The 22,423-nt window shown below is 42.7% G+C and overlaps 1 protein-coding gene across 5 annotated transcripts in view; it reads right to left on the reverse strand.

Moving 5' to 3' along the window:
* The window catches only part of SUGCT (succinyl-CoA:glutarate-CoA transferase), a 746,174-nt gene that overhangs the window by 135,096 nt on the left and 588,655 nt on the right, over positions 1 to 22,423 (reverse strand). The window lies entirely within an intron of this gene.

Raw genomic sequence — 22,423 nt, forward strand, 5'->3', positions numbered from 1 at the left:
GAGCAGTAGGCAGGGAAGGATGAGGTGGGGAGGCTGGCCAGGGCCAGATCACACATAGCTCTGTAAGCCGTGTTAGGGGACTGGAACTTTATCCTAAGGACAACAAAGAGACGCTACAAAGTTGAAGCATGCAATAACTCGATGAAATTTCCACTCTAGGAATGCTGCCTAGGAAATCTCCAGAACTATCTTAGTAGCTGAAGCAGCTACATTCAACCACCTTTTCAAAGTGGTCTCCTTTCATATCTGTGGGGTTTTTAAAAAATTTTATATGATGTAGTCTTTGGGAAGAAAGACTATAAATAAATATTTTTGTAGTCTCTAATATTATAAGAACTTGTTCCCAGAGTTTGTGGCAATAGTGTGGACACTGGCTCGGACACAAGTATGTGGAATCCGTTTCAATAAGTATTATTTAAAATACTCAAAGTTCTTTCACTTGAAAAAAAAAATGCCACTGCAGAATCACTTAAAAAATGTTTACGTATATACCTAAATCTCCAAACTGCCGATGGCAATTTTAAATGGAAGGCCAAAAGCTGTTTCTCTTCCTTTTTATTGGACTATTATTAACCAGTCATAAAGCCTAGCAGTTCATTTATCAGAGGGAAAAATATGTATAAATGCTTGACGGATGAAGGCTATAGCCATAATGTTATGACTTTATTTGAATTACATTATAGAGACAAAGCATGCCAATCCATCCGCCTCAAGTTACTGCTCTGTTACCTATGGTAACAGTCAGATATTTTCCTCATTACTTAATAATACCAAATCTCAAATAAGTATCACAACGTGAAAAACAGATGTTAAAATGTGACACTGAAGGTCAGGTTACACTGAATACTTGTTAATTTCAAAGTGCCTGGTTACTTCTCAAGAATCGTTTCTGAAATTTTTCACAAGGTCTTGTTGAATTTGGTTGCAGGGGTCAGAGTCTTAATATACACATGAGACACAAATAGGAACTTGACTTGTTATTAATCAAAGTAGCAATAAAACAGGGAGAAACCAGTTTTTATACCAGAATGTTCATTACTTGGCATGAAAAATGATTTTCCACAAATGCCTAAAACCAAGGGCATAGTTTATATTTCTTATTTCAATAATTTTCATTTGTATTCTCCCCTTAATGTGTCAAATAGTCTTTTAAATCTCTTCAAGGCAGACTTTCATTTTAAATAGACATAACATTTCATTATTGTGCTAGTATAAATTATATTTTTAAAAGAAACTAAAATATATGAGAAAAAATAAAAATAAAATTAGCATTATAGCACCACCCTCAGAAAAACCACCTCTAATATAAATTTAGTTCCAGCTTTTTTCTCTGTATATTCATATCTACATAGCTACATCTATAGATATTTTCTTGGAGAAATGAAATCAAAACATGCAGCAAAGATCTTTTCCTGCCAATTAATCTTCATCTACAGTGTCATTTTTAAATGACTGAAGGCAGTGCCCTGATATGGATATGCTATAATGTGTTGCAGAAACTAATCACCTATTTCTGAACATTTAAGGTATGCCGATGTCTTGGTTTTATAAATATTATGGCAGCGAACAAATATGTAGCTTAATCTTTCTACACATTCTTAATGATTTCCTCGGCGCAAATTCCAAGAAGTGAAATTTGTGGGTCAAAAGAATGCATGTTTCAAAAATCTTGGTACATAACTGCTAAATTATATCCAGAAAGATTGTGCTAAGTTATGTTCCCATTGGAGGTGAGTAGATGACATGTTTCTGTCATGTTTTTTTTTCTCTAGTTTGCTACCATACCTCCTCGATCCCAAGAGGCACATTTTCCACCCACATTTTAACATCCTTAAAATCAATTCATGTTTCATAATTGATGGCCTATCATATTTTAACTGGTGGTTTGTTATTTTTCCTGCTTTCAGTGACATTGATAATATAGTGATGCATCATATAATTGATGTCTTGAATGCCATAAGATATGGCATTTGCCTTTATATGTGTGGCTGTGCTCATAGATACACAAAGGACTTTAGTTTTTATATGGTCAAATGGTTTCCTCAATAGCTGTCTTGCTCATAATTTCTGATTTTACAGAATAAACATTCACCTAGGTTTCCTCCTGTTATTATATTTTACTTAATTCTTTAATAAAGTTGAAAATTACTTTTTCACAAATGAATACACCAATCACTCTAGTGTTTATTGAGCAATTCCTTTTTTTGTTTGTTTGTTTGCTCACAGTAGTCCCAATCATTTTGGCATCCACAGAACAAGCATTTAATAGATTTCCATTGATGGATTAATTTGTAGAAACAATTTGTACACTTTGGCTTAAGTTATAGGTTTGAAGCCACGGTGCAGGCTTCTGAAGGGATTCTAGTTTTAGGGGTGAAAGGCCATTTTGGCTTCAGTCACGTAATATATAATAGGACCCAGCGAACTAAAAACTAGTGTTTCTCATTGCTGGTGACCATTCCTCTGGCTGGAAGCAGGGAGGAGGGATTACCAAGCAAGACTGGAAAGTTTCTGCTTTCAGTACTCAACAAAACTCCACAGGAATTTATTAGAAGCCCACCGGGACTAAAGTCAGGAATACATCCCCCACTCAGCTCAGCAAATGAGTTCACAAGTTCATCTTTTACAATGCCCACATCCAGTCGGTGCACTCAACTAACACTTGCTGAGCAGCTACTCTGTGCCCAGCACTAATGACAGGCAGATGGGTACAAAACTGCCCTCAGAGAACCAGCCAGCGGAGAAAAAAGATTAAGTCGATTAGGAAGTGCTGTAAAACCCAATCCTCAGTTTAGCGTGTCCAGGGGGAGAGCGATAAGGGGACAAAGAAGGAGACAGTGGTCCAAGAGGAAGGGAGGAGGACAGAAAACCAGATGGAAGAGATGTCTGAAGAATCAAAGGGCTCCGAAGATGCAGAATGGGACTTGGTGTGTGTACCAGCAGCCTGTTGGGTTGAGGAAATGACAAGCCGACCTATGGGATCAGTCACTGAAGTGGCAGTGAGAATGTCCAATGGCAAGTCTGGGGAAACTGAGCCAGAACCAGGTTAGAAGATGCAGTGGGGACGAGAAGCCTGGACACATTATCCACTCAGTAGCTTGCATGCTTGGTGACATGCTTGTGCCCAGCCAAGAGATAGAGAACACAGGAGGCAGGGGGTGGGGGAGATGGCGGGTAAACTCCGCCCACACATGTAGAGTGTGAGCTGCTGTCCGTGGCCATATCCGAGGGGGATATGCCAGCTCACCGCTGGATATGTACATATCAGTGGCTCAGTGAGCAGTGGCTCACATCCAACTGCAAATCGCCTCACTTCATTTGTTCTTCTAGTGAGAGCACCCGCTGGGAAATGAAGAGTTGGGCCTTTTTGCTTGTTAGTTTTGTGGGAAATAAGGAGAATTCACCATTGGAGCATGCTATAGAGTGATAGTCCTTCCATCCTGCAGTCAGGCAGGAGAGAATGTGCCAGGAAGTAAGAGAAGGGGCTTCGAGAAGGCCAAATGTTGTTTGCAATTGTGCAGATTGGGTCACAGTGGCAAAATCTCTCCATCCCACCCCCACATCAACACCTCTATTGTGTTTGCTGCACTGACCATAAACTGCTCATTCTCTGTTATGCAAATGGCATGAACAAATACTCAAGAATGACCTATCTGTACTAGGTTGGTCTGTTTTAAAGCAAAAAAAAAAAAAAAAAAAAAAAAAAGGATTTTATGCTTTAAAATATTGTTTCAGTAGAATAGAAAGCGTGATTTTCAGAATTCAAGTCATACCCTTGCAATTCTTCTTTTCCAGACAATCTTAACTCCTGGCAGGTGGAAAGAAGAGGCATCTCCACAACCCACTCGGCATACAGATTTGTGATTTGCATCCCGAGTTCCGGGATGTGACATACCTCCAGTGTGAATTAGATTTTTCTACCGTTAAACCGGGGTCAGAAGTAACACTACCCAGGATGGGAGTTTAGGTTGATAAATTGCCTTCCTGGAAGGAGGAAAGGATGGATGGGAGCTGTACAAGTATTAAGTATTTCATACACATATTATTTTTATGTATTGTCCTGTATAGTCTGACTTGTAAAAATTCAAAGAGTTTCTAACTTCCTCCAGGGTGTTACAATCGGCTTTAAACATGTCCAGAGTTAAATTTGCTTCTGAGAACAAGTGTTTGTGTTAATGTGACTTAATTGATAACAGCCCATGTGAACCCTATTATTTAAGACCTATGCATTACTAAATAGTTTCATTAAATAATGGAGAAGAACTTTAAAAAGAAAAACAAAGAAAACCCACACAAGCACATGGTTTTCATTTTGGCAGTAAGGGCTGGAGAGAGGCTCTGCTCTGAGGTCGACTTCGTGGCTTCAGGCAAAACTGGGAGATTAAACAGAAACTACAGCAAAACCAGAGACCTCAGTTTTAGAGACACTTAACTCAGTACATGACAAATCTCAGGAAATCTTTGGACTTTTTTACGGAGGGGAGTGAGTAGTTGTGTTTCTTTTGTTTTGTTTTGTTTTGTTTTCAGTAATTAATGTTAGCTAAATAGTGTCGCCATGGAAAGTGACATAAAGTTAAAAATATTTCAAAAAAAATTTTTTTTAAATAAAATAAAATGGAGCTCCTGGGTGGCTCAGTCAGTTAAGCATCTGACTTCGGCTCAGGTCATGATCTCACAATTCGGGGGTTCGAGCCCTGCATCTGGCTCTGTGCTGACAGCTCAGAGCCTGGATCCTGCTTCAGATCCTGTGTCTCCCTCTCTCTCTGCCCCTCCCTTGGTCATTCTCTCTCTCTCTCTCTCTCTCTCTCTCTCTCTCTTTCAAAAACAAATAAACATTAAAAAAATTAAAATATTTCTTAATACCTTTGGACAGTTTCTACATGGCAAAAGCGAGGTAGATGCCCAATGATCTCCCCTGATGTGGTCATAATGCCCCCTTTCCTAAAGAGGGAAGAGAATATGAAAGAAAATGTACAGCATGTTGCAAGGGGATGAGAGTAGGGGTTAGAGAAGATGGGGGCTAGAGTCTGAAAGAATAAGTGTTTGAAAGAATAATTCAAACAATTCTATACACACCTGGTACTTCTCAGACAAATACTCAAACTGATGCCTGCTACCTGCCTATGTCCAAAGTTGGACTTAAAGTGCTACAGGATATTAAAACAGAATCACGGCCACCTCTGTTTTGGTTAAACACAAAAGGCCCAAAGGTTAAAAGCAAAATAACAGGTGGCTGTGGTTCTAGACCACCTTTGCAGGACTTGCAAGGAGGTGGAGAGAATTAGTTTTGTAGCCCTTAGGTCAACAGCCCCCTCCTGAGAATGAGAATGCTGGAGCATAGCAGCATTTATGAGAATACCACCCTCTGGCCATGTAAGAATCCTCCTTCCCTCAAGCTTATAAGAGAGGCTTGGGGAAGACAACAAAGGAAGAACTGGAGGTGTATCGTACCCACTGGGTTCAAGCCTGGGGCTGAGGAAATGCTAACTGGCAGGTGCAGGGAGGCACGTCTGAGTCAGGGGCCTGCAGTGGGATTTTCTGAGTGGAAGACCCCTGAAAGCATATCATGGGAGGGCCAGCCTCGAGCAGTCTCCAAGCGCAGAGAGAGTCTACCCAACATCAGTCAGGTGAGGCTTTTTCTGCCCTGCTCTCTTTGAGTCCTTTTCCAGCAGGACACTGGAATGGTGGTGGTGGGAGGCGGGGGGCGCCGGGGGGGGGGGGGGGGGGGGGGGAGGGGAGATGGGGGATGAAGGGGGAGGGAAGGGGGTAGAAGACAAATGACAGTGAGAAAATGGAACAGAAGCCAACTGTGTACCCCTCCTCTGCCCTGTGTACCCCTCCACTGTAGACTTCTAAATTGAAGTAGGCCTGGCCTGGGGGGAAATAGGAACTTTCATCTTAAAATAAGTTCAGGGGCACCTGGGCCGCTCAGTCGGTTAAGCATCCGGCTTTGGCTCACGTCATGATCTCCCTGTTGCCCAGTTCAATCCGCATCCCAGTTCAAGCCGCATGTCAGGCTCTGAGCCGACAGCTCAGAGCCTGGAGCCTGTTTCAGATTCTGTGTCCCTCTCACTCTCTGCCCCTCCCCCGTTCGCACTCTGTCTCTGTCTCTCAAAAATAAATAAACATTTAAAAAATTTTAAATAAGTTCAGACATTTTATTCTCCCGTGGCAACTGACATATGAATTACATTTGAGATGAATCTTGCAACTGACAGTGATGTGGGAGAATTCTGTTATCAGATCACTGAAAAGGTTACGGGATCTCCCCAAGATCCAGTGACAACAAAATCCAAATTTTCTGGTTTCTTTTAAAGTTTATTTATTTATTTATTGAGAGAGACAGAGAGAGAGAACAAGAGGGGCAGAGAGAGGGGGCAAGAGAGAGAATCCTAAGTGTGCTCTGCACTGTCAGCACAGAGCCCGAGGCGGGGCTTGAACTTACAAACTTAACGCACTTATAAACTTACAAACTCATGACTTAAGCCAAAACCAAGAGTCGGACACTTAACTGACTGAGCCACCCAGGAGCCCCAATCCAAAAGTCTAAAATGAATGGAGGACTGTCAGCATCTTCTAAAATCTCCTAAGTTTAACTCTAAAGAGAGGTGAGACCTGCCCATGCCAAGGACCCCACAGGGGACCCACCTCTCTGGCTCCAAGACGCCATCCTTCTCTGAGTCTAGGTCAGAGGCTCAATGTTGAAACATTTGATCCAATGTCCTTCTTTGCAAGGATACCATCTAACTAGTAGTTCTAATAAGTATGAGAAAAGAAACAAATATAGTTTGGTTTTATATGGTCGTCATTTCCTTACAAGGAAGGGTTGTTGCATACCCAAACCAAGTTTAAGATGATCTTAAACTCTTTTTCTCTACAGAAGCAATAGGTAGTTTCTTTTCCACACTGTATCATGCTATATATAGGAGGCTTGTGCAACATCTTACAACAAATTAGAAGGGGAAATCAAGTTACCTACACCATACAATGTAAGATATACACTGCTTTCCAGCTCTGCCTCATGAAACACAATATGTTTTATCTGGCTAGAAAATAGAGCTGATCTGTTCTTATGAAATTGCTTGTGGCTGAAAGGAGGGAGGTTTTATATATACATATATATATATACATATATATATTTTTTCTTGAGAGAGAGAGAGAGAGAAAGCATGAGCAGGGGAGGGTCAGAGAGAGAGGGAGGCATGGAATCTGAAGCAGACTCCAGGCTCTGAACTGTCAGCACAGGGCCCGATGTGGGGCTTGAACCCACAAACCTTGAGATCATGACCTGAGCCAAAGTCGGACGCTTAACCAACTGAGTCACCCAAGTGCCCCAGAGGGTGGTTATATTTTTGATCAGACCTCACTAACCTCCTTCTCTGGTCCTATTCCCACTTTAACAAATAGTATATCCTAGAAGTTATAAGATGATTGTAATCTGGCAGTCAGTATAAAAAATAATTGGAATACTCAATCACTGATTCATTGTTGAAAATACCTATTTACAAGCAAGTAGCTGTAGTCTAAATAATTGTAATGTATTGAATGTCTGTGTCCCGCCACACCCCCAAGGTTTACATGTTGAAATCCTAACCCCCAGGGTGATGGTATTTGGAGGCGGAGCCTTTGGAATGGAATTAGGCCATGAGGGTGGAGCCCTTTTGAATAAGTTAGTGCCTTATAAGAAGAATATGGCTTCTTCTCTCTGCTCCCTCTGCCAGGTGAGGCCATCTGCAAACCAGAAATGAGCCTCACCGGACACCAGGTTTGCCAGTACCTTCACCTCGGGCTTCCAGCTGCCGGGACTATGAGAAGTAAACGTCTGTGGTTCAAACCACTCACTCTATGATGTTTCTGTTATGGCAGCCTTACGTGACAAAGACAATAATGGAAAGGGCAGCAAAGTCAAAGGCAGTCAGAAGCATACAGCTCCTTCCTTTATGAGTGGGCCAGGCCAGGTGGGCTTGCTGACGCTGTCTCCTCATCTTCAACGTGGGCCTGGCTTACAGAGCCATGAATAAGGACAAAGAGCCTCTGCCATAGCGTGGGTGCTAAGTGCAGGCCGGCCGTCCTGCTCTGTGCATGTGGAGGGAGGACAAAGCCTTGAGATGGGACATTGTGCTAAGAGAGTTCACAAGCTTACGATCCAGCTGGGGTACCATGAAGACATTTTGACAGTGATTCGAAAGTTCCCGTAAAAACAGAATTCACAAAACAGTGTAAATTCATATGCGTGGCTCAGAGAGTGAGGGCTAGAATTCCACAGGAGGGAGTGAAGTCCAGAAGCCATGGTGTTTGGGTCTCGAAAGAATGGGGGACCAGAGCTTGGGGAGGGGGACTGGATAGGGAAAGAGGAATTGGTATGGCTCCATTGTAAGATTTCACGACAAAATCTTGATGCAGCTTTCCTTTCTAAACACAGAAGCTGAGCCTGTGTCGTCCCCAGAAAGGGAAGTGTGCCACCCACAGGGCTCCGTTCTGCGTTTCTTCCCTCTTCTGCCTTCACTCACCAGCGTTCCCTGACGGGTCCTGCTGGGTGTCTGGGATTCTCATCTCCGAATTAGAAGCTTCAGCACCTTGGGGTGCCCGGGTGGCTCAGTTGGTTGAGCGTCCGACTTCGGCTCAGGTCACGATCTCACAGTTCGTGGGTTTGAGTCCCATGTTGGATTCTGAGCTGACAGCTCAGAGCCTGGAGCCTGCCTCAGATTCTGTGTTTCCCTCTCTCTCTCTGCCCCTCCCCTGCTCTCTCTCTCTCTCTCTCAAAAATAAATTAACATTAAAAAATTAAAAAAAAAAGAAGAAGAAGTTTCACCACCTTGTTCAAGCAGGGATCCTAACCTAAGTGAACATGAGCCTTCTTGGGCAAACACAGATTACTCCCTATTCCTTTCCTCAGCCCATTCCACTGGTGAGAACCCTTCTTCCAATATCTTCGGGCCGCATTCCACACTCCAAACACAGAGCACCGACAGACAAACCAGGAGTTTATTTTAGATGGCATCTTTTCAAGTCAAAACTCTTGAAGGAAATTTTCTTAAATTAAGATCCCAGGGAAAAAAAATAATCAAATGATAATACAACCACTGATGAACATTCTGGCTGATCTTTCAATAAACTGATGATTATTTGCTAAACTTGTCCACTCAGATAAAATTACCTAGTTTTAGCACTTTTTGTTATTATTGTTGCTCCTGGGCTAGTTTTTATTTTTTATCTTACTTGTTATTTTTTAAAATTTTTTAAAGTTTGTTTGTGTATTTTCAGAGTGGGAGCAGAGAGAGAAGGAGAGAGAGAGAGATTCCCAAGCAGGGTCTGCATTGTCAGCACAGAGCCCAACACGGGGCTCAACCCCATGAACAGCGAGATCATGACCTGAGCCAAAATCAAGAGTTGGACACTTAACGGACTGAGCCACCCAGAGTCCCCTTGACAAGTTTTTTAATGTGACTACAGAGGTTTTTTGTTTTTTGTTGTTTTTTTAATCTCTTTTTTTCCTTAGGCATGATTTTAGAAATCTCTCTCAACTTCTCTCATTTACACAAACATATAGACAGATACCCTAAACCCTAAAACTACCCTGTTTAGCAAGATCTAGAAAACTGAGGATGTAGGAGGAATGGGGTGGAAGAAAGAGAAAAATTCCATCTGAGGTAGAACATTAAAGACCTCACCCCCCAGTGCCCCATACTCATCAGCTACAGAAGAGAGGCTGGGACATATGTATCGTTTCCATAAACTGTGAGGCAGATCATAAGCAGTTTGTTCCTAAGAGCTATAGAATAAAAACACACACATAGCTTGTTTCTATGTAAATAAAAGCAAATTCAAGGATATGTTTGTGATAATGTCTGTCTGTCCTGCATTCTACAACACTTTCCGTAATGGGAAAGAAGTGTCCCATCTTAGAGCTAACACTCAGAGAATGTTTTATGACACGGGGTGTGGGGGAGAGGGGGAGATGGTAGTTGTGGTAAGGATGAAAGTGAGCAGAGGAACAGTATCTAAAAACTATCCTTTAGGGGTGCCTGGGTGGGTGGCTCAGTCGGTTAAGCGTCCGACTTCGGCTCAGGTTATGATCTCGTGGCCCATGAATTCGAGCCCCAGTTCGGGCTTTGTGCTGACAGCTCGGAGCCTGGAGCCTGCTTCAGATTCTGTGTCTCCCTCTCTCTTCCCCTCTTCCACTCATGCTCGCTCTCTCTCTCTCTCTCTCTCTCTCTCTCTCAAAAAGAAATAAACATTAAAAAAAATAAAAATAAATAAATAAAACCTATCTCTTAGAAAGTTTGCTGAGTGTGGTGTAGTGTATACATACCCCTACCCCTTCTTCAAGAGAATTTCGAGAAGGACTTCTGTTACTTCCAGTGTTTTTGGGATTAAGATTTGTGTTTCTTTTGTCTGAGATTCTTTAAGGGAATCTTAAGTATGATATAACCCAACCATCTTCAAAACTGTTCACCTAACCCCTGACTAGTATCAACACCACCTGGGAACTTGTTAGAATAGATCTTTGGGCCCCACTTCCCGTCTGTGTCAGAAATTGTGGGACTGGAGCCCAGCGATATGGACTTCAAGTAGCCCTCCAAGGGATTCCGATGTGCAATGAATTTGACAACTATAACCTGTGGTGCATAGTCACTACTGAGAAACCATCTGTGGTAGAGGTTGTGGACCAGCCAGCACACCCATCCTTTGCTTGCTTTGAGTAAGACTGCTGAGGATGTTCTGTGACCTTCTCCAGTGACTTATCCTTGGCTGACAGACAAGGATACATGCCTGGGAAGCCAGCCACCCACCCACCACCCCAGCCCCAGGGCACCCAATGACTGCTTGGTATCAGGTTCTTTACCCTAGACCCTTTGAAGGGAAGGAGGGTTCTGCCCTGTGAGCCCTGTGTATCAGGCCAAAGTTAGACTTTACCTAAGATCGCTTCCTTGGAGATTCCTTCTCCTTCCCTATCTTGCTGTCTTCACTCTCTTCCAGTTTTTTCCTAAAGACTACTCCCTCATGAAATCAGTGCACCCCAATCCCTTTCTCATATGCTGCTTCTAGGGAACCAGACTATGACATTATTAATAGTTCTAATGATTAGAAATGTTTGGAAAGCTTCTCTTAGAGCAATGATAGGTGGGAATGGTTACTGTTTGGTGGGGGGAAGAATTCCCAAATATGGGAATACCCATGGGAGTCTTCTCAAAAGTATATGAGACTATACTCTGCATCTCAGCAAGGAGAAAATAAAGGTTGGGCTTGAAACTTTTAAACTGATGGGCTAGATGATCTCTATTGACCATTCAAGTTCTGAAATGTATATGTCGTGACAATCCCCAGTAGTGAATATTATACAATTTTATTTATGTTCAATTAGATGAAGAGAAAGGATGAGAAGTCACCAGAGGGGAAGGTATTCACATTCACTAACATAAAACAATTCATTCGACACGTTTATTGAGCTCCTATATAGGGCTTCCACAGTAAATTGCAAGCAAAGTCTCTCCCCTCAGGGAGCTTCTGATCTGATGAGGGAAACAGGCAGTAAACAGAGGAATATGTGTAATCTGATATCCAAGAGTGAAAAATATTATGAAGAAAAGTAAAGCAGGGGAAGGAGATAGAGAGTGATAATGGGGTGGGGGCAGGGAGCTCAGTGAGGAGGCAATATTTGAGCAGACCCTTAAAAGCAGTGAGCAAATTTCACTTTCTATAAGCAAAGTTATGAGACTATCTACTGTTCTAGACAGAAGAAACAGCAAGTATAAAGTCTCCAGGCAAGGGCTTGGTTAGTTGGGGGTGGGAGAAAGGAGGACAGGGGCAGTAGATGGGTTTAGAAGGTAGCCAGGGCCCTGACCGTGTAGGGGGTAGTAGGTCAGAGTGGAAACAAGATGTGATGGGATGCCCTCGGGGGTTCTGAGCAGGCAGTGGCATGAATGCATTTATGTTTGTAAAAGTCTCCTTAGAGAGAAGAGACTGCAGGTGGGGCAAGAGAATCAGAGACCACAGATAAAATGATATTGCAATAGACTAGGCAGGAATGAGACGAAGGTGAACAGCTTCCAGGAAAGCTTATTTATCTACTCATTGACTTTAATCCCTTGAGAGCTCTGAAGGGCCCTACAAGATGTGCACACCCTGTTTAAGTCTCCTTCCCTCTTTGCCTGATCACAACCTGGAACAGGAAGGAAGGATTTATGAAGGCACTGAGTCTCAGACATCCAGACGGAGTTAGGGACAGACAGCATTATTGCACAGGGTACCAGGGAAGTGTTTCGATCCTGGAGCCCCACGTTGACATTACTACTATTATGTTTCACGAAACAGCTCCCTGATTCCTGTTGCTTCATACGGTACTGTGCAGGTCCGGGAAGTTTTACTGAGAGCAAGTTCTACTCTCGAAAGCCACAACGTAAGGATTTTTTTTTCCCATTTCATTTTATTCAAAGTGTATAAATACGTTGGTAAACAATACCATGAAAGAAGACATTTGATAACATCTATGCTAACAACTAAAAATTTCCACTTGGTGTTTTGCTCCCAATAAAACCTATTCTTTGTTAAAATTTTATTGTCAGTGAGTTTTTAAGTGCACAGAAAAAAGATTTCAATTACAATTTATAACCGAAGCAAGTTTGAACATAAGGAAGTCAGTTCTTTCAAAAGGAACAAAAACCCACCAGAGCTTACTTTGAAACAATATTTAAGGCTTCACTCCACGGAGATTTCTAATACTCTTTTTCTAAGTGGAATTCAATTTTCCCATTTGTAAGTTTCCCAATGTTGGTGGTTACAGAGTATGTGCCTGTGGTCAGGCGATTTAGGAAAAATGGGAAGCATGAAGGTGCTGGTTTTAAAATTAAATCTGAAGCTTTCACGTGCCTTAAGGACCACGTCCAAAAGAAATTGCTTTCCTTGGGACCAAAGGTACTATCTCGCCATTCAAAATGCAAAGGGCCAGAAGTTTATTTATACCTTCTCCATGATTTGTTTCCCAGATTTGGCTTTCTATAAGCACTTCCTTCAGGAAAACACACACTTTTCCTCCCCTGCAGCCCAATTTCCTGTAGGAGGGCCTCTTCAGAAAATGATAATCACAGCGTCCTTCTTGTGTTTTCCAGTGACACACAGAACACTCACATTCACACATACAAAACACCTTTCAAAAGAAAGTGAGGATGAAGCAGGGTAGAGAGAGTAAAGAAATTTTCTCCTTTTCCCCAAACTGCTTCTCCTTCTTAAAAACTACTTGCTGTTGCTGTGTTTTCATGGCATATACTGGGATTTCACATCCATTCTCCTCATTTGAGGGCAAATTCTTCCTTGGGTTAGATGTAGATTTATGTAATCTGAGCCACTAGCAGAGTTAATTCTACCCCAGGCAATTACAGGATGCCCAGGGCTGCTGTTGGGACATGCTAACCACAGACGTGTTCTTGTGTTCCAAGGTGAAGACGACAATGAGGGTGGGGAGCTCTCCAGTTGTCCGAGCTGTGATATAACCACAAACTCTGTGACGCCTCCTGTAAGGAACAGGTCTGAGCAGACCTATTTGAAGAAGGGGTGGGATAGCTGAGTTCCATAGCCTAGCTTCTTGAACACAAAGTTATCATCCAAAACTATCTGGTAAACTCTTGGAAATGCTGTGGTTTCCTCTGGATTAAGACTTAGCCGGGTCCCTAGAGATGGCTACCCACTGGGAATGGTCTCGGGAGCCTGAACAGACTAAGACATTGATAATTAGCTTTGTACACAAATCTTATCATGATCATATTTCCTCAAATCTAAGACTTCCCACACTGACTTTTCAAGAGGGAATAAGAAATGTCATCATGATTGAAGGCACATACAAATATAAATAATAAAAATATATTTCCATTGAATTCAAAGATATGTTATTAGAAATGAATATGATCATAAAAATCCTAGACTACGTTAAGCCCTTCCTCGGCTGTACATTTAAATATATTACCTCATTTAATCCGCATAAAAATCATAGCCCTCCGAGAGAGATTGAATTTTCCTCATTTTTCAGATGAGGAAACTAAGGCTGAAGAAAAATTAAGAAAAGTGTTGGCACCTGAAGTTTTGTAACTCTGATCTCATATCCAGGCCCCTGAGGATTTCTGAGATATACTGCCCTGGAAGGGAGCCACCAATGGGTACAGCCTTCCCCTTTGATAAATTTCAAGGAAAAAAGGCAATAATTTCACACCAACAGCACAATTAAGTGACCCAAGACCTGATGTAGGTTCTGTCGTGTCCGATGGCATAAAGATCAAACCCCACTGCTTCCAAGACCAAATTTTTAGGAGATAAAGTGGTGGACTGGGAGGAACAATGGCTCTGAGGTCTGAGGAATGCAGGATTTGTTAATTACGTACTGCTGGAGCTGAAGAGTGACATTTCTAATCATGTCCACATGATAACTTATAAAATAAATGGTACTGAGGAAATCGGAAAGTAGAAAACAGGTTCTTTACTTCTCAAACAACAAACTAACCTCCAGATGAACCAACAAATTTTGAATAAAAATGGAAGTGTAAAGATCTTTATGGCGATGGAATAGTTCTGTATCTTGCAGTCAAGGTTTTTATTGTCAATGAGTAGATTACATCATGCGTAGATTACATGCATCTACATATGTGATAAAACAGCACAGAATTTTGCACAGACGTTGCCCTGATGTCTATTTCCTGATTTTGATAGTGTACTATAATTATGTAAGACATACCCATGGGGGGAAACTGGATGAAGAGTACACAGGACTTCTCTACTATTTTTGCAACTTCCTGTGAACCTATAATTATGTCAAATAAAAAGTAAAAACAAAATTTAAATATAATCATAAATAGAACATGGTAAAACTGAATACTGAACTTGGCATGGCCAAGGAAGAATCCAATTTTTAAAAACTGATCAATTTAACCACTTATAAATGAAAAGTTTCTAATGTCCAAAAGCATACAGTTGAAAGGCAAATATTCAGATGTTTTCCATATATACAGAAAATGAGGGTTTAGTTAAGTTAGTATCATTTATATCCTGGTTAAAAGAGTGGACTTTGGTTGAAAGGGCCAGAATCTTTGGATTAAAAATCATGGCCCCATCATTTGATGGCTGGTGACTTTGAGAAAATTACCTTCACTGAGCTTTGGCTTTACTGTCCGTGAGATAGAGATAATGGTGGTGCCTTCCTCAATGAGCTGGTGTGAGGATTAAAAGACTTAAGAATTGAATAGTATCTGGAGCACAGTAACACATGCAGCATTAGCTGGGTTCTTATAATTGTTACAATGCAATACAAAAACCAAAACAAACAAACAAACAAACAAACAAAAACAAACGCTAAATCCTTCTGTGATGCCAAGCTCTTGGCTATTCAGGATCTGACTGGGGTAAACTCATTCTTGATAACTCTGACACAGATTTCCCTGATATAATTAAATCCTCAGGCTGAATCAGGCCTGGACATTTATGCTGACAGCTAATGATCTGTGGTAAGCAATCCTTACCCTTGTGGTCACCTGTGAGCTAGAATTTTTTGCTGTCTTCAACACATCTACCTCTGCGGTTATTCATCCCGTGTCCCATCTACTGTGGTGTTTCTAGGCCACCGTAACTAGGTAACAGGATGTTTGTGAGAGCCCCTTGTGCTGGTATCCGGTGTTGTGATTTGCATTCTCCCATGCATTGGGTTGCTCTTACTATCTCTGTTTCATGAAGAGATGTCAACTCAGAGAAGTTGTAGTCACTGGACTGCCCAAGGTCACACAACCAGCCAGTAGTAGCACCTAATCTCAAAACCAGCTATTCTGAATCAAAAGCCTGGACATTTCCAAAGTGATGGGAAACCCTCTGACTCACAATTCTAAGTACCATGTCTAAACTAGGATTCCCAATACAGATCTATGAGGTTCCACATTTTTCTGGCATGGGCTTTTGGACAACTTTGTTGACTCCTTCCTGATGGGTTTTCCTTTTCCTTCCTGATTCTTGCCAGTGTTCCAAATAGGAGTATTTATCATACAAGTCCCATCGTGGCAAGTCAACTGTGAGACCACACTCTATGGGGGGGCACATGTTGCTTTCTGTGCTCCTTATGATGTTTTAGAGCTCTGTTTCTCCTAGTAGATTGGAGGCTTATAAAACACAGGGACCACCTGTTGTCATTATCTGGTATCTACTCAAAAATAGCTAGTACAATAGACTGTAACTTCAGGTTGTTGGCCTCTTGATCTGGAACAACACTTGAAAAGGCACACTTGGTCCATGTTTCTATTTAAGAAGCTCTTGTGTATATGAATGACCACCTGGATTATAAGTATAGAAATCTGAGTATCAGTTACCCTGGTGCCAAGGAAGAGGAATATTTGCTTTATTGCTAGCTCTTGGAGCTAAGAATGGAATTCTCATAAAATCACTATCCAGTGTGATCTCAGGCAGGTGATTAAATTGTACTGGATCTCTTTTCCCACATGGTGAAAGGAATTTATCACTTTTAAGGAAATCTACTCTGCAAGAGAGCACCTCCAATCCTTCCCACCTCCAAAGACATTTGAGTATTTACAGAGAGATGGGGCAAGGTGAGAAGAGGAGAGAGCTCAATGCACACATTTGGGCCTGGGCAACAACCAACACTGATGGAGAAGACAGGCAGACACAGATATGTATACACGTTCTCTTCTCTCTCTCTCTCTCTCTCTCTCTCTCTCTCTCTCTCTCTCTCATGCATACACACTCACAAATATACACATTCACCTATATATACACTCACACACATACATGCATTCACACACATACACACAAAATGTATATTTCTCTTATTATAATACTTTACATAGATATTACTTAGATGCTTTTCCTTGGAATCACAAAAGGTAGGCAGGAATGGTGGAATGGCTTTGTTATGTGTACAGAAAAAAAAAAATGGCCTCTAGTCAAAATCTTCTTGCACACTTGTGGGTGGACTTGAAAGTAAGCATGGTTTTTTACTGTAACATGTTCCGTGTTTAGCTCTGCTTTATAGGTGAGGACCCCACAAAATAAGAAACCAGCTCGGGAAAAGGCATTTTGGTGATCTTTTATGGAGATAGAAAGGCCTTATAGGTGCTTGCACGGCATTTATAAGAACACCCTGTTCCACACAGTTGTCTCAATCCTAAAAACATGGAGCATTAATGTTGATAGGTCACCATAAAACTGAAAGTAATTTAACAGTAGGTTGACCCCAAAAGCAAAGAGTGTTAAAGCGAGGTGGGCGCAGTACCCTTAAAAGACACATAAATCTAATGTACCAACAGCATATGCTCCAGACGGCAATGCTGAGTGCACAGGGGAGGAAAAGGCAGCCAGGTGTCCACAGCCCAAAAAGCTAAAAAGGTAATTTGTGGCTTTTAGAGGTCATGAATAATGATTTCACATGGTTTTCTTGACTTTGATGTTGTTACAGAAAATCACATGAAAATGTGTGTTTTCCACTCTATTATTTCCCTCATCTGAAACAGAGCCAAGTTTCTTTCACATTAGGAGAAATATCTCAACAGGACCAACAGTTAGAAACTGGATTTTAAATTTCTTCTACACTCGTCCTAGCATCCTGCATGCCCATCCAGTAAGATAGTAAAGGCACAAAAGAAATCTGGTCATTGATAATTACCTCTCTACGGCCACCTAGACAATGTGAGAGACACCTGGCTGCCTTCACGTTGCCCTGTCTCCGGCAGAAGGCTCGGGCTTCTGGTGCTGGTGAGGGTTATTCCGGGAAGCTAGTGCTTGGCCGGGTTTACACAAAGGGCCGAAACAGAGTGAGAATCACAGCCCGTGAGGACGTAAACCAGGTGGGTCTCCCATGAATCTGAGTCTTATGCATTTCTAGGGCTTTGCCTTGACAAGCCTGGGCCAGTGAAGGGTCCTAACAGTGGCCCTGAGGTATCCCACAGACTCCCAGCCTGAGGCAGGATTTTTAGAACGTGTCTCACCTGAACTTGCCATGTGGCTTCAGGCAGTGCATCAACTCCTACAACCCACTTTCCTCCACTGAAAGGTAGGGGGAAGGCCCTACTTACCTACTGCACAGAACTGCTTAGTGGAGTTTTAACAAGTCAGGATGGCAGAGCTTATGATGTGTTTACGATTGCAAATATACTAGTGGCCAAAAGCAGCTGAGGAGATGACATTTGGTAGAAAGGAGAGCTCAGATTCCCCTTCCATCAGTGTACCCGAATGGCTTGTGGAAGTTGGACAATTCCTTTCACCACTATATGTTTCTCTATTTCCTTAAATAGCTTCTGTCATTTTCCAGATAATCACCTGGAAAATACTATGCATAGAACCTGCATAGAATCACTGTTTCTCAGGACACCTGTCTTTCATAACGTAGTGCCTACCATCCGAAGCACAGTGCTAGTCTTAGGAGCAGCCAGCCTGCCCTGCTGAGGCTGCTTTGTGCCCTCCTGCCACCCAGCACCCTTCACAGACGGCCCCCCGTGGGCTGGGCCTCTGGACGCTGGGGCGGCGGATGAGCTCAGCTCTCAGAAGTGGCTGGCCTGGCTGAGACAGGGGTGCCCTGCCACACTCACTTCCTAGAGTACGAGTTCAGCCAAAGCCACATTAAAAGATGGTTGCTTAACGTTGGCAGAACTTTTCGGGAGGCACCAAAGGAGGGTGTGTGGGAGGGGGGGAGTGGGCAACAGTGTCATAAAATGACGAAGCCGGACAAACGTTTCCTGTCCTCACATTTAAAATCTCCGATGGGGGTGGAAGGCAGCCTCAGAGGCCCGGGGCTTTCCTGAAGAAACTATAAAAGGAAAAAAAAAAAAATGATAAAGCTGGGCTTTAGCAGGCTACTACCACCCAAACCAAAGAGGGGAAGAGAAGTTTCCCTTCAGCTCCAACCCTTGCTTGTAATCTTCAGGCTGGATTTGCTGCAGGAAGCTTTTCAGAGGGGATGTGAGGTTTGGTTTTGTTTCTGTGGTGGCTCTTTTCTCCTCCGTGAGTGGCTGTAGGTCAGATCTAGTCTTCTCGTGTTCCCACTATATTTAAGAAGTTGAACAGGAATCAGTGGCGTCTTTGTGCATCCCACACCTCCTAGTGGTCTCCAACAAAATGTATTACCTGCTCAGAAAGTATCCCTTGCTATATGAATTGTTGCTGCCTGAAATCAGGAAAATAATCTCTTTGGACAAGGGCCATAACTTGGATATAAAAACCACTGACGTAGTCGATACATATGTTTTCTTCATGGGGTTTCCAGGACAAGGGAAAATCATGGAGCCTTCCCTCTGACATCTGTCAATTTTTCAGTTGCAACAAGAATATGAGTAGCTGATATGAAGCAGAACAAATGGAAAATTGTTCAAAATACTCAGCACAATTGGCCTATTTCCTTCAGCTTTCCAAGTTACTCAAGCAATAGCGTATTGGCGATGTTTCTCATGATAGACTCCCTGTAGAGATTCAATGCTCAGGTCTATCATTTCATGACCACTTAAATCCTGCAAAGTAAAATCTCATGCAGGCAAGGCCTGAGAGACCCATCCCCTAAGAAAAAGATAAGCTCTGGGGCACCTGGGTGGCTCAGTCAGTTAAGCTCGGACTCTTGATTTCAGCTCAGGTCATGATCTCATGGTTCATGAGTTTGAACCCTGCACCAGACTCCGCACTGACAGTGCAGAGCCTGCTTGGGATCCTCTCTCTTTCCCTTTCTTTCTCTGCCCTTCTCTGTCTCAGAATAAATAAATAAATAACTTTTAAAAAGAAAAAGAAAACTTCTCCTGTTTTCAGAGTCTCCAGCCCTAAGATGGGACTGGAGATGTGACAGCAGACCCACTTAGCGAACGCATGTACACTGTGTAATTTAAATCACAGTGTGTAAGGCAGCCTTTCAAGAGACTCCACACATCTTCAGAGTTCCAGGGATTGTATTTGACTCACAAAATTTAGAATTCTTCACCCACACTTATCAGTGTCATCTTCCTTCTCCTTGTTCTACCCTCCTCTATAAAGCAAGAGACACATGTAGCTGCCTACAGCAACCTCAAAGATTTCTCCAATAAAGCAATGAAAAGTGTGGGGGGGGGGGGGAGTGGAGAATGTTCCAGAAAAGCTCACAGAGTTTTGTGGCTTAGGAGTTAAATCAAATAGCCTGGGGTTCCAATTCTGATTCTGCTAACAATTAAATAATGAAATACACCCTCTCTGTATTTCAAGTTCTTTAACATGAAGTAATTCCTTTGGCCTTCATAACAAACCTCTGAGGGAGAAAGGGAAGCCTCATCATCCCAAGTTTGCAGATGAGCAAGCCAACTCTGAGGTCTGCATAACCTGCCAAAGAGTGCATTGCTACATAGGCAGAACTGTTATCGACGCAGCCTTCTTGCTCATGGTTCATGCCATGTGGACTGAGCTCTCTCTCTCTCTCTCTCTCTGAGTCATGACCTCTCTTACCTGAACATACATACCTACTCACTCTCCACCCTCTGCGCCCCTCAGGAGCATGTGAGGCCCACCTTGGATGGCCTGAGGACATGTCACTGCATCACGTGGGCAGCACGTGCTCAGTAAATATTTGGCAAATTGAAACAAACTGAATCAACCTGATCAAATTGCAAAGCAGGTAAATTTTATGCATTACCCTTCATCCTGTAACCCCTCGTTCTTAACCTCGACTCCCGCCTGTCAAAACCTATACTTCTAGATCTTTCAAATGCATAAACTCTATGATTGATAGGGACTTAAAGTGTTCTCTATCCCTGTAAGGTGACATTTGAATCTAGTGGATGTGGCTGTAATTAATTTCAGGCACAGCCAGAAAGTCTGGGATGACCTGAGAAAGTCAGGGCCTTCCGAGCAGGCCAGAAATCACATGTAGAACTCAGTGGAACTTCAGCCTGTGCCGAAATCACAGGCATTCACAGTCACCCACCTTGGTTTTTCTCATCTATGAGTTGAAAAGTGTGAGTCATAAACTGTTGGAAGTATTTTTAACTCCCCAATTATTTGGATCGTAAAATGCAATGTTTCAACCCTAACCGAATGCTAAGGCCAATCTTAGCAACCAATTAGACAGAGTTGACTTTGAAACCAAAGAACAAGTCCAAGAGAGAAAGAGTAAGCTATTTAAAAAGATTATGTGGATACCCCAATATGTGTAACTCAAAGCACCCATGAACTCTCCATGCAAACAACAAAGTACGATTGTGTCTTCTCCTTGACGTGGACTAAGGGACACTGCATCCTGAGCGCCCCCTCAGCCCGGAGCTTGCACTCCACTTACAAATGGACACATGCTAAGGTGTCTGCATTCTGTCCTTTAAGATTCCTGAGGCTCACATCACGGGGGAGCCCACTCTTCAGCCTCAGCTTTTTCAGTTTACACTTTGAGCCACTAAATTCTGTTGCTGCCATCTCCTGTCCCTGCCTCTCCTTCCTTGCACCTCTTACAGCCTCAGTTCAGGCCCCCTGAACCTGCAATACTCACTGAGGGATACCGCCTTTCCCTCCCCAATGGCCTCTAAGCCCTAATGCCTCCCCCAACCCCTGCCATGCCGACAACTGGCAGGCTCCCCGCCCTGGTTCTCTCTCTGTCTGCCAAACTTGCTCATGCTATACTTTGGCTCCAATGCCCACCCCAGGAACTCCCACTTGCCCTTCCAGACTCAGCTCATACAACCTGGGAAGTCTTTACTGACTGCCAGGCTGAGTTAGAATCCCTGCCCATGCTTTCCCAAAATCCTGAGTATATATCAAACACAGTGTTAATGACACCAGATAGTATTCCTATTAACTTCTCTACTTGTGTCCTTGGTTCTCACAACATGCCAGAACTTGCTGACTGGCTGACTGACTCACTAAAAGAAGAGACTGCAAGAAGTGTGGTCAAGAAAAGTCCCAACTTCCTTTGAGATTTTCCTTAGTGCCTAACACGGTGTCTGCTGCAGGTTCCCAGGTAGTTAAATAAAACTGAACTACATAATCCTTTCCTTGACCAGTCCTCATTTATTCGGTCATCAGGTATTGACCATCCAGGACGTACTGTGGAACTGTGCGTAGTAGACACTGTGGAAGAAACGACCGGGTAAACCAAGGGCCTGGAGGGGTCTAGAGTCAAGAGGAGTAATAGGTTTATAAACAGTAGAGAGTCGTCCCAAGTCTGAGTGAATCACCAGCAGCCCTTTGTAGGGGAAATAGGGAATATATAGCCATGGAGAGGAGTTTTCAGGCAGGTCTTAACTGATGAGTACGTGAATATCCTTTGTTTGAGTCTTCTTAGTCATGTGTGTACGTGTGCCCGTGTGTTTTGGATATGTGCTACTACTATCCACAAAATTCCCTGGAATGAATATTTATGCAAATGCTAATTACGCACTAATTACACACTATAATCTAAAACTCCCCTAGGTTATTTCCTGCCAACACAACGTCCCTTTGCTGC

This window comes from Panthera tigris, chromosome A2 (assembly GCF_018350195.1).
Source record: "Panthera tigris isolate Pti1 chromosome A2, P.tigris_Pti1_mat1.1, whole genome shotgun sequence".
Lineage (NCBI taxonomy): Eukaryota > Metazoa > Chordata > Mammalia > Carnivora > Felidae > Panthera > Panthera tigris.